The sequence below is a fragment of the Coptis chinensis genome, chromosome 9 (genome assembly GCF_015680905.1).
Source record: "Coptis chinensis isolate HL-2020 chromosome 9, ASM1568090v1, whole genome shotgun sequence".
Taxonomy (NCBI): domain Eukaryota; kingdom Viridiplantae; phylum Streptophyta; class Magnoliopsida; order Ranunculales; family Ranunculaceae; genus Coptis; species Coptis chinensis.
This window is the reverse complement of record NC_141464.1, coordinates 56,803,339-56,814,472: the sequence shown is the minus strand read 5'-3', so window position 1 is coordinate 56,814,472 and position 11,134 is coordinate 56,803,339. Positions and strand designations below refer to the sequence as shown.

Genomic DNA, 11,134 nt, shown 5'->3' with positions numbered 1-11,134 from the left:
TCGTGCCTAATTGTTCCCTTGATCAGGACATAGTAAATTATAGACCAAAGCAAAGTTTTCAAAACTCCATACTTGCAAAAATGAATTTCGAATACTTGAGCATACTTTGCATCGTTTGCTCATGTTAGGATAGTTTTGTGGTTTTGCTAAAAGTGCATGATATTGTGTTCAGGCACTACAAGTATTAGCAAGAATAAAACTTACTCACGTAGGAGAGCACGTCATCCGAGACAATCTCCTATTTCTAGTCCTCCATCTACTAAGATGGCCAACGAAGTAGTATAAACTGAAGAGCCTCTCTCCAATTTCTACACACCGTTGCAAGATGGGCCTCCATCTTGTATACGACTCACACCGCTCACGAACGATTTTCGCATTCTACCGAACATGTTCAATCTTCTACCCATCTTCCACTAGTTTGAACACGAGTTACCATATGAGCATCTACGCCTGATACATGAAGTATGTAATACTTTCCACCATCCGGGTGTCACTGACGATCAGGTTAAGCTACGAGTGTTTCCTTTCACTCTAGCTGGTAAGAGTCACGCTTGGCTTCTTTCTTAAAATCCCTATTCTTTTGATACATGGGAAAATGTTGTGTTCTCCTTCATGAAGAAGTACTTTCCGCCGAAGAAAACAAAATAGATTAGAAGTAAGATACAGTTATTCAGACAGAGTCCAAGTGAGACATTTTCCGAAGCATAGGATAGATTCTCTGACCTACTCCATTAATGTCCTCACCATAAACTAGAAAAATCCACTCTTGTCCCTTCAAAGGTTTTCTCCAAGAACACAAAGTAACCCTCGACATCATGAGTAATAGTAATTTTTTGGATAGAGGTGCAATTGAAGCCGTAACCTTTCTTGAAAACCAAGCTGAAAATAGTACCCATTGAGGAGACATAAACAATTCCAGAACAGCCCAACCCAGTACATCTAAGGCTAGTGGTATTTTTGAGGTGAAATCTGATCAAGAAATCAAAACTTTAATCGAAACCCTCATAAGAGAGATAGATGCCCTCACAACTAAACAAAAAGACCAAACCCCTTATCCTGTCATGAATATAAATATCTTACCATGCAATTTCTGTCTAAGCTTAAATCATATAGATGCCACCTGTCCTTTGATCACAAACCTATCATCACTTCAGCCAGAAAAAGTATGTGCTTTCAATGTACCAAATACACTAGGGAGATAACATCCAAACTTCGCATGGACGAACATTCTACAAAACCAACCACCTCCAGGTTTCAACAAACCACTAAATACAGTCAGACAAGAACAATGAGAAGGTACCTGTAACAATCAGAACAGAGCATTGGTTCCATCCTAGTTTAACTAAAACTACTAATACCCACCTATCAAATAACCAAAGAGACTTAGTTCCCATTACACCATCAACTAGCGTCCAAATAGATAAGCTCACCGAGATCATGCTATCAGTCATGCAATAACAAACCCAAATCCTAGCATCCATGCAACAATATCTGAACTTGTTAGCCCAAGACAAAACCCAGAAAGGTGTGTTCCTAGGACAAGCTATTCCAAACCCTAAACCAACAAACACAGCCTTTGAAGCAACAATGACGTGAACAAAGCTGGAGCACTAAGAACTTTTTGATAAGTGCATAAAATTGTATATTTTATATATTTTTCTGAGGCACTTAATAACATCATTTATGCTTAATTATATAATTTTTATGTCAAACCATGCATTCTCTTTGGTCTATTGCATTAGGCACGTTTTTGTGGTTATAATGGTATATTTACATACATGTGCGTGTCACTAAGAATTTTTGTATTTTAAATTCAATTGGTTATATATTCTTGTAGGGACTTTACATAGCCACACAATTTAAAAGCTGCAAGTCCAAGCCCAAAAGTTAAGCCCGTATGGAGTATTGAAGTACTTGAGTGGAGGTACGAAATACCGTGCATGAAATATATCCCAAGGTGCCAAGAATGGAAGGATCAATTAATTTAGTGTGAGGCACATAATGGAAGGTAGTAATAAGTGGAGGATATTAATCAACAAGGAAACATGATATTAAATGGAAGAATTGATTCTCACATAATTAAGGAATGAAGTGAAGTGCAAGGCGTGAATTCCAAGAAAGACTTAAGTTGAAGGTGTGACCAACACCTTCTTTTGCTACCATAACACACGTCATCCACATACTTACCTTATTTACTTAAGTGCCATTAGATATTCACCGTCTAAAAGCATGTGTTTAATTACTGACACACACCATATGCACACTCTTTCCATTCCAATTCAAATACCAAATAAAAATTTTCCATTGCCATCAAATATACACCCACCTCCTACCATTTATGAACCCGAGAATATTTTCTTATAATCTTGTCCTATCCTCTTTCCACTTTTAATTATCTTCTTTCCTTGTATATGGAGATACTGAACCGGCTTGGGGAGATTATAAATAGAGGAGGACATTAGCATTGAGGGTATGCAAGATTGGAGAAGAAAAATACGTCAAATAGTGTTAGGCTAGTTTAATAATTTGTTCTCTTTGTTACATTGTGAGGAAGGGAGATTAGAGTGTGTACATGCTATTTTTTCGACAAGCAATAAAGTGATTTCAAAGTTGAATATAATGGTGGTATTCTCTTACTCTTTTGATTACTCTGTTAGTATGATATGGTAAAATCTTCACCCTAATGGTGGAAGATGAATCCCCTATCATGAAGATATAGATTTAGTTTTATATTTCCAAATTGTAATTCCTCATATCTCGTTGTTTTAATTATGTCCAATGATATTCTTCCAAAATAACTTAGAGAAAAATAGTCATGGATTTTATCACCATTCGGGGTATTTTCCATTGTTTGTTTTTATCTAAGTCTATTTTAAAGTTTGGTTTTGATGTTTAATTATTTGTTGTAGATGGCTTATGCTCCTCTATTATATGTGGTAATTTTCCATACTTAGATAAATAAACGTAAATGCTTGAAGAAAAGGAGGATTATATTTATTAAGATATTCTTTTAAATGTGACTAGCGTCCATAAAATGTTTGTATTGAAAAAAATCATCCATTAAATTTACAACTAGCGTTGGAGTTTATTTGATAAAATTTATAAAATAAAGGGGAATAAATACTTGGAAATATTGAAATAATCTATTCTTTAAAAATAGGGGTGAAGTTATTCACCATTAGGATTTCTCATTAATTGAATTATTGAAAACTGGCCTAAAAATTTAGTTTAATTAGTTGATAAAATAGAAGCAAATTTAATTTCATTCTTAGATTAAATTAGTTTGATAAAATCAAAATCCAAAAATGGTTTTAAATCTCACATACCTAATTAGTTATTGGTTCATTAATTCTCTTTGCTTTAACTTCTCCATTTGAAGGTGTGGTTCGACTCTAACTTGCCACTATTCTTCTTAATTGTTGCAGATTTGAAAATTATATTTATTGATTTGCAAGTTCTAAATGACGAGAATTTGTCTAAATCAAATGGCGCCGCTGCCGAGGAATTTTTAGGCTGGTTTTCAAATGACAAGAATGCTTGTAAATCAATGCATCATCTAATTAGACGGTATATTTTCACTGATGGCGGTGTTTGTAAATTAAAGTTTTTCAAAGTACGTATTAGATTAGTGAATTAGAATGTATACGTGTCAAATTAGCTTGGTACATAAATTTTAAGACTTGTACGTCATTAATAGAGGCGCTAGGCATGCAAATCACGGTGAGTAATGTCTTTTTACTTCTTAAATAATGATTGCTGATGGGACCACATGAAAGTAAAGGACGAGACTTTTTTTTTTTTTTTTTTTTTTTTTTTTTTTCTAAAAAGTGGATAGTTGATGAACGTTTGTCAAATGAGCCATCTTGTATTGACGTGCAAGAAATGCTTTGTAAAAGCATAATAGACAAGGTTGACCTCTTTTTATATTAGTAAAAGATATTGGGACCACATGTACTAATTCATCTAGTATAAGCCAGTAAAGGACAAAAAAATTCTTAACAAAACATGGGTAGACTTTGCAAGCATTACACTGATGTTGGTTCTATTGTCTTGCTAATTACTAGTGGGTCATAGTGCATGTGCATGCTATTCTTGTATACCATGATTTTTTATACCATAGTTTATACCACACCCCTTTACAAGATGAGTTAAAAGCTAATATTTTGTTGATATGATCTCCTAACTATGGATATATTTTCCACAAAAATACTACTCATTTGGAAATCTCTAACATATTTAAAAATTGTTGACAACTAACAGGACAATTTTTTTGATTTTGCAATTATCTTTTGACATTGTTAAACATCATCAAATGAGCTGAAATTTTATGGAGGTGATCTTTATGGTTTGTTGGACATATCTACAAAAAATTAGATTCTAGTTCGTCTTGTGGGTGAAGTTGTGAGCCATGGTATAAACCATGGTATGAAAACCATGGTATATTGATCCCATATATATATATATATATATATATATATAAAGTTAACTTTAAAATAAGTACGTAAGTAAAACTTCACCTACAAAATGAATTCAAATCTATTTTTTTGTGGATATGATATACTCAATATTAAGATCATCTCTACAAAATTTTAGCTCAGTTAGAAACATCTAACATTGGCAAAAAACGATTACAAAAGCCTACCATTTCTGGACCGTTAGATTTCTTTTTAAAGATGCCAACAATTTTTATCTATGTTAGAGGTTTCCAAATGAGCTGAAATTTTGGGAAGATAATCATTATGGTGAGTGCTTCATAACCACAAAAAATTAGATTTGAATTCATTTTGTACATGAAGTTTTACGTACGTACTTATTTTACGTTAACTTAAGTAGCTACTTTTTAGAGAATTACTATATATATATATATATATAGGGACCATGTGTTGTACTACAAGGTAAGAACTATATTATTTTAGACGTGTGCACAGCTCGCTGACTATATAGTCTACTGAAACTAGAAGGAGAGGTACAATATTAATTCATTGTATGAGACACAAAAAGAGTAAACACATGGATTGGAGATATACACTGTACTAAATATGCATATTAGATGATGCACATGGACACATGGTATCTAGTAGTTTACTTCTTGTTATATGCGTATCTGTTCCAAGACATACATGAGTACATGACATGTGTATCTATAAGTACGTAATTATTAAATAATATTAATAAGTACACACTTTGCATGCTAAATTAAATCCTTTTCTTATATGCATGCATGATAGTTATGAGATAACTATTTGCATATGATGCAAACTATTCAAATTTTCCCTAGTACACTAATATATCAATGATAGATCTTTAATTTTGGCTTGAGATGCATAGGCTGTTAAAAGGAAAAGTAGAAAGATGTCATTGTTTTAACGTTGAATATTTATTGATTAATACTCTCGTTCTATATAAAGCAAGTGGTAAAGGCATTTAGTTTACGAATTGAATCCATTGCTACACCATTATCAATTTAATAGGAATTATATTTTTAGATGTGATTAATATGATCCCTACGAATAAATTAATTGCATGCTAAAATTATTTTTGCATATTATCTATTCTTGAGAAGAAAAATTCATGTATGACTAGTGAGAATGTTTTCCCTTACGGATTCATTATATTGCGATTACAGTAATGAATTATGATGATGGTACACTTGGCTTAAATATAGTTGACAGCCTCACGATTTGTGCAATTATGTTTTTGTAGCAAAATGAATGATAATGGAAACCATATTACTTGAATATAAAATTGATGGGTCTAGTTGAACCCGCCTGATTAAGTTGAATAATTTTGATGTCCTACGGATAAGAGATTGTTCATAAGTATTAGGTTTCCATTGCACGCTTATATTTGTCTTAATGATACAATATTGAGGGTGTTGTATTTTTATTATATAAGCGGGTAATTTGTTTATTAAATTCCCAAAACCATTATTAAATGCATAATAATAATTTTTTGTGTATATGTAAATGTTTTAGATATGTATTAGTCAAAATTCAATCCCTTAGCATTTATCTTGAAAGAAAATAAGTTGATTGGTCCTAATTTTGTGGACTGGAAGCGTAACATTAACATTATCTTGACTGCTGAAAGTTACAAATTCAATTCGTTCTCACTACCCCTTGCCCCCCAGCAGACAATGCTAGTGCAAGGTTGAAAGATGAGTACAAAAAATAGCACAAGACTAATGAGATGTCCAACACTAAAATTTTGGTACAGCTGCTGAGATCATGACCAATTTGCAAGAGATATTTGGCGAACAAAATCGCACTAAACGTTAGATTGCAATGGAAAACCTGATGAATACAAAAATGGATGATGGGACTAAAGTTAGGGAGCATATCCTTAAAATAATTGGCTATGTCAATGAGTTGGAGATCCTAGGCGCTGAAATAGATGCCAATTCTCAGGTTGATGCTATTCTTCAGTCTTTGCCAGTTTCATTTAATCAGTTCAAGTTGAACTACAACATTTGGGACTTTGATATAATTAATGGTAGGAAAGGACTTTCTTGAAAGTTCTAAGGGTCTTATTGTAAATATGGATTTGTTAATGGGTACTTTCCATATTAAAGAGATATATATTAAAAGTGTTTTAGTATATCAAGTACAAGTACTTGTCTGACAAGGACTTGTCCTCTTAAGATAAGACTTGGAATCCTAAGTGGATCCCACTACACACATACTTACGTATTTTCAAAGTTTCTATATATAAGAGAATGACTTTTTGGTGAAAGGGACCATTAGTCTTTCCAGGAAAAGTATAACTAATAGTAGCATACCATAGCACATGAAATTTTTTGCACTTAATACATAGATGATGCATAAGGACTTGACATGTGGCATGTAATGTTTCTTTTCCAGCACATGCATACACAATTAAAACATTTTGTTAGTAAAGGAATAAAGCAATAGTAGGTAAATACTTGATGCATTCCATTGAAATTCTTTGGCGGTTGCACCAATAGTCACCGAAGTGAAACCATGTGTTCCAAGAACTTGAAAAATATTTACAGTCAACAGTGGGATATTCCCAGCACTCTACCCTTTAGTTGGGTTCCAATGAACGCCGATCTAATTATTTGGCTATAATCTTTGTCAAATTTAAAGTCCATGTACAAAACTCAAACAAGTCAGAATTAGGTGATCACTTGTAGGCTAGGTCTACCGTTAGTCAAATTAGAAATTTAAATTGACTCGCAAAATTTAAAACACCCAGCACACAATATACATTTGAACACACGGAGAACTCCTCTAACAGGGAATTCGATGAGGGCTTAAAAGTTATACCTCCTTTGCTTAAATCCTTATGTTTTCCTTTCCTATAACTTATTTATTTATTTATATTTATTTATTGATTTATTTTACCTAATTTGCAACTAGAAAATCAACTCTTTCACCTCTTTTTCTTCACACTTCAAGCCGGCAGCGGCGCCGTTTGATTTGCACAAATTTTTGCGTTTAGAACCTGCAAATCAATAAATATATTTCTAAACTTGCAACAATTAAAAAATATAGTAGCAAGTTAGAGTCGAACCCAATTTTGAAGTGGAGAATTTAGAAATAAGAAATTTGATGAACCAATTACTAATTAGAATGATTTTAAAACAGTTTGTTGGATTTTTGCTAACTAATTTAAACTAAGAATGAAAATTTAATTATATATATTTTAACTAATTGAACTAAATAATTGTCTTTCAAGAATTCAATTAATGAGAAATCCTAATGGTGAATGACTTCACCCCTATTTTAAAGATAAGACTTTTTATATATTTCCAAACATTTATTCTCCTTTCTATTTTATAAATTTCATCAAATAAACTCTAACGCTAATTGTAAGTTTAACTAGAATTTAACTCGTGGCTATGCCACTCTAGCCATATGGTCAAGCAATCCGGTACAAATGCTTCTAGTAACTAAAGCCAAATCTTTTCTTTTAAAAATTTTGTCCCACAATTTTGATGGATGTACATGTGTAATGTACCATAGAAATTTTTAAGTGCTTGCCTATCAATCCTACCAAATTTTTTTGAATTAAAATAGCAAAAAACATGTTATTGCATTCCTACTTTACTTAAAAAGATAAGTAAATTGTTTAAAGTACAATAAAGTATATTAATCTTAATTATGAGGTACATACAGACCATCTAATAGAATGTCTTTAGTAATAGAATGGTTTTAGTAGTCGTTTCTACGGTTGAAAAGGAAATGAACAAACATATATGCATGCAAAGAGTCCATGGAATAGAGCAGATGATAACGGTTAAAGGGTGGTCTAGTATGATGCACAAATGGTATAAAGGACCAACGCTACTATATATCGCTCATTATATATTCAATAATCTAGTACTAAAGCACCCAACATTAAGTTGACCAAGTGCCGCATGTCACAATGAGCTGACTAAATTCACCAAGTGTATTTTTTGAAGCACCCAATCTCTCTTAAGATATGGCGATAATTAAGGGGGAAATAGGAAGAGTTTAGAATGTGTGAATAAAAATTGCAAATTAAGAGGGGGGAGAGGAAGTTGTCATGGAAGTGGTAGTTTCACCTTATAGCTATGGAATCCATCCATATAATGATATAAAGTATAATGCTGGACTATTGGATCAAGTTATAGGCAGTGGCCTAAGTGTTTGTGTGTTGGATTATTCAACTTGAACAATCCCAAATTTTTATGGTTAAAACCTTTCAACCAGAGCATAGTCGTAGCTAAGATAGCTTAGGTAGCTATTGATCACACACATCTATAGTCTGATCGAATTGGTACCTACAAAAAATAAAAACCAAATAATGATCTAACATTGATAATTAAAAATCATTCACAAACATACCACGATACTGAAATCAGTCAATTGGATGGAAAGGTATCTCCAATGAAACCTGTTGTTTGCGGCAATAGAGCCTTGAACAAATCAGCGAAACAGTTCTTACCCTATTAGAAATCATCAGAATAGTCTCCCTAATATTGGGAGCTATCGTGGTATTTGAATTGATGGGAAGACATGTTTTGGGAAAAGCTACCATGGGCTCAGGCCAAGCTTAAACATTTTTGCTAATAGATCAAATTACATGTGTTTGCGGAAGCCAAAGTCCGATGGATATCTCCAGTGAAACCTACTATTTTCGGCAATAAAGTCTTGAACAATTTCCACTTAAGGTTCCAAAGTCAAGATGGATATCTCCGAATCAAATTTCTTTGTAAGCAAATGAAACCTAAAAACCTTTTTGTTGGGTTTAATTTAGCTTTTCTTGGGATTGGAAGAGTTTCAATCCAGAAAGACTGCTTTGGTTTGGGTTTAATTTAGTTTTCCTTTTTGGGTAGGAAGAGTGCCTTTTTTGTTGGGTTTAATTTAGCTTTTCTTTTTGGATTGGAAGAGTTTTAATCCGGAAATACTGCTTTGGTTTGGGTTTAATTTAGTTTTTCTTTTTGGGTAGGAAGAGTTTCAATCCGGAAGGACTGCTTTGGTTGTTTTTAGTAATAATAAATAGGACTTATAAAGTATTTTTAGCACAAATCCCAAGAAAATTAGGGCCACCACTTAAGCCCTTTTAACTTTGCTTAAAAACTGAGTTGTTTTGTATTATAGATGAATGATTTTCAATAAATGTATTTTATGGACGCTAGTCACATTTTCTTAAAAGAATAAATCCTCAAATTCTCTAAGCATTATAAGAAGCTATCTAGGAATGACAAATCAACTCAAACAAATTAAAGTAGTATAAGTCATCAAGGATAGACAACTAAAACTTTATTAAACAAGCTTTAATAAAAATAATAATGGTGAAAGAAACTAATAATGAGAAATACCCCAATTATTATGGTGATAGAACTCATGCACTATTCGTTTCAATAGTATTAATTCATATGAAAAAAAAATCATTGGATATGTTAAAGATTATACTGGAGAATAAAAATTGGAAATACAAGAAAATAAGCCTACATCTTCATGATAGGGGATTCATCTTCCACCATTATGGTAGAAATTTTACCCCATCATGAGTTTAGAACACACAAAAAGATAAGAAGTAGATACCACCATTGCACTTATAACTTGAATTATTGTATTGATTGTTGATCGAGAACAAGAGTAACTAATACACGGTTAAAACTCTATCTCTTAAAACAAAAATGAACTAACTAAAGAACTAGCTTGCTGTATTTTTCTCTCAAGTCAGGATGTCTTCAATACCAATTCTCTTATCTATTTATAACTTCTACAAAGAATATCTTGGTGCATAATATCTTCACATGAAATGGAAACAATCTTTGTGATAAGGGAAGAGAATATAAGATAAAGGAATTTTGGAAATGGAATAGCAAAACAAATATTATCAAGGCTTATGGATCAGAATGAATAAAATAAGTAGGAAATATTATTTGGTAAGATAAAATGGAATGATATGGGTTTGAATTAGGAATGGAGTGATTGGCAAGAATATGGGAGAATATATATGGTGGCTAAGATAATAAGTATTATGAAATGATTTGATATAAGGAAATCTAGAATATAAGTAATTAATGGAAATGAGGAAATTTAATGGGGTGAAAATGGTAAGGATATATAGTGGTTGTTGTAATTATCCTATCTTGATTTCTTTCCATTCTTGATAGCACAATTTATTCTATGAGCTCTCACTTATTGATTCTTTAAATGACCCTCTTTGGCTCATAGGCTCGGGCTTTGACCAACATCTTTATTTCTTACAAAAAAATATTACACCAAATTAATAAAACATATTTTGCATGGGACTTTTCCAAAGATATGCACATATATGCAAATAAACCTTTATGATAAAAAAAATATATGCATAATGTCATGGAATAAAGCAAATGTATGGTTTTAGGTTAAAAATACGCAATTAAGCATAAATGATAGGGTTATTTAGGGATTGGTCCTACTTATTTAGGGGTATTTAGGGATAGGTCCTAAAATTATCGATTATTAGGCTTTAGTCCTACTTCTATCGATTAACCTTGAGTCATCTTAGTTGACCATGGTCAACCAATTTTATAATAATATAATTTTTGTTTTTTATAAAAATGGCCAAACTACCCTTGAGCGGGCTTGGCCAGACTATCTCTAAAATGGAAACCCCATGAGTTTTTGTCCAAATTTTACTTTAATCCCAACAC

General features: G+C 32.3%; 1 non-coding gene across 1 annotated transcript; it reads right to left on the bottom strand.

The window, feature by feature from the left end:
- Nucleotides 1-646: 646 nt before the first annotated feature.
- Nucleotides 647-752, bottom strand: LOC147476876 (small nucleolar RNA R71). Its single transcript, XR_015209982.1, has one exon. It is a non-coding gene; the product is annotated as a small nucleolar RNA R71 (small nucleolar RNA).
- Between the last annotated feature and the right edge of the window lie 10,382 nt (nt 753-11,134).